We start from the raw sequence: 2,500 nt of genomic DNA, 5'->3' as shown, positions 1-2,500 counted from the left end.
GCGGGCATGGTGGCGTTGCCCGCTTTGAAGGTAACGTCGGCGTCAACCTTCACCTTCTTGTCACGCCCAGACGCGACTAAGGCGAGGGTGAAACACTTCCGGGCGTTGATCTGCAGCCCCAGATGGCCGAGGGCTGCGACGGCTGCGTCGATGAGGGACTGCAATCCCCTCGCGGTCGATGCAAAAAGCAGGACGTCATCAGCAAAGGCCGCAGCGTTAACTCTGCGACCGAGGATCCGAGCTCCGATGTGGGAGGGAAGTTGACTCAAAACATAGTCCACCGCAAAATTGAAAAGGAGGGGGGAGAGGGGGTCACCCTGACGTACACCCCTTGCCGGCTGCAGGGGCACGCCCACGTCGGCGCCGCCCGCTATCACCGTCGTGCTACCCTCGTAACACCTTTCGACGTACTCAATAAAGCAATCCGGCAGGCCATGAGCCCTCAGCACGGGGCGGAGGGCAGCATGGTCCACCGAATCGAACGCTTTAGAGACGTCGATCGATGCCACAAAAACAGAGCGACAGGAGCGGACTGCGTCGGTGAGAGCAGTGTCCAAGATGAAGGTGTTTTCCAACATCCCATCCCGGGGGATGAATGCCCGCTGACGTTCGTCCACAGCACATGCACGCATCAGGCGTGACGCGAGAACCTTGTGAAAGGTCCGCGCCAACACCGAGCAGACCGTAATGGGGCGAAAGTCAGCGGGGGATGTTGGTGCAGCCGTTTTGGGGAGAAGTGACGTCCGGGCGCGAAGCAGACGCTCGGGGAGGGCGCGGGCCAGGAGGAAGAGGTTCAAGAGTTTCACCAAGACATCATGCGGCAGGCGCCGCAGCTCCGCTGGAGTCAGGCCGTCCGGCCCGGCCGCCGATCCCCTGGGCGGCAAGGCAGCAGCGACCTCCTCACGTGCGACCGGCCCCCATAGGCACTCAGGAGCGACAGGCTCCGAGTGCGGGAGAAGGCGGTCACGGATGAAGCCAGCGGTGGAGATCGGCTTCTTCGTGAAGAGGTCCGCCCAGAAGTCCAGCAGACCGGGGATGTCGGGTGGCGGCTGCAGCAGGGTGCCGTCCAGCAAGCCGCGCACGCAACGTGCACGCGACCTACGGAAGGCGTCCTGTGTCCGCGCGAACTCCCAGCGGCGCCGCTTGCGCTTCTGCTGCGGCGGGGCGGCAGGCGGCCGCTTGGATGATTGGCGCGGCCGCTGTGTCCTGGTGATCAACCTCTCCCCCCTGGACCCGACCGACGCAAGGGCATCCGGGAGCATGCCCAGGATGACATCAGGCGGCGTGCCCCGCCCCAGACCAATGACTCGATCCAGGGCAGAGAAACGCTGGGCAGAAGCAGGCAGCCCCGCCAGATGCTCCCAGATGGCGGCGTCAGTCGGCCCCTCCGGCGGCGGCCCGGTGGTGTCGGCCGCGAAGTCCTCGGCTGCGTCGACGGGCGGCGCAGCGGCCTCGCCCGCGTCAGGCAGCGAGCTCGCTGCTCCCCGGCGGGACGCCGGCTCTTCCCCCCGACCGATCTCAAGCGCCTCCATGAATTGGCGGACAAGCTGCTTGTGGGCAGCTTGCCGCCGTCGGCACTTGATTGCCTCAAGCGTTCGGTCGGGGAACATTCTAATAAGCTCTTGATTAACGAAGAAGAACCGGGCGTCCCTCTCAAGGAACAGTTCGGCCTCTGCCTTGGCGAGCGACAGGACTTCTTCCTCCGTCCACCTCGCGCGATGCCTCTCCGTCACGATCTCAGCGTTGGCGGCCGCAAGGTGTTGGCGGCGGCGATGGACCCCGAGACCGTTCTTCGTGGTAAAAGTGCGGTGGCACTCACTGCAAGCAAAGGGAGCTACACAAACTATCGCATTTTCGTTACGGCCGGTTGGCCGGATAGGTGCTGGGGTAGCTGGGGTGGCACCTTCAGCGGAAGGGCCACCATCTCTTGTTTCTTGTAGGCTGCCCCCAACTATAAAGGGATAATGCGAGGGGGGGCTGGTAACCCCCCCAAGCCCCTGGTGCGGTCTTCCACTCTGCGAAAATCAGCGGGCCCACGAGAAGGGGAGAAGACCGCAGGAGAGGAGAGGCTAAGAGGGCTAGGCCCATGTATTGCGCATCGCTCTCCCTGTAACTATAACCCAAGGAAGGCACCTCGCAGCAGCAGCACGACTACATCAAGACCGCACTTCGAAAAGCCAAGTCCGGATGCAGCCACACCGCCGCCACTTGGCCACCTTAAGAGAGTTACTCCCGGATTAAGAGAGTCATAGTTACTCCCGCCAAGAGTGTCATAGTTACTCCCGCCGTTTACCCGCGCTTGCTTGAATTTCTTCACGTTGACATTCAGAGCACTGGGCAGAAATCACATTGCGTCAACACCCGCTAGGGCCATCGCAATGCTTTGTTTTAATTAGACAGTCGGATTCCCCCAGTCCGTGCCAGTTCTGAGTTGATCGTTGAATGGCGGCCGAAGAGAATCCGCGCACCCGCGCGCCCCCGGAGGAGCACGCTAAGGCGG

At 62.6% G+C, this 2,500-nt stretch overlaps 1 pseudogene; it reads right to left on the bottom strand.

The window, feature by feature from the left end:
* LOC126436824 (large subunit ribosomal RNA) overlaps window positions 1–2,500 on the bottom strand; it is a 7,997-nt pseudogene that overhangs the window by 2,853 nt on the left and 2,644 nt on the right.

Source organism: Schistocerca serialis, unplaced genomic scaffold (genome assembly GCF_023864345.2).
Source record: "Schistocerca serialis cubense isolate TAMUIC-IGC-003099 unplaced genomic scaffold, iqSchSeri2.2 HiC_scaffold_1246, whole genome shotgun sequence".
Lineage (NCBI taxonomy): Eukaryota > Metazoa > Arthropoda > Insecta > Orthoptera > Acrididae > Schistocerca > Schistocerca serialis.
Note: the sequence above shows the minus strand (reverse complement) of the source record. Positions and strands in the feature narration are given on the sequence as shown.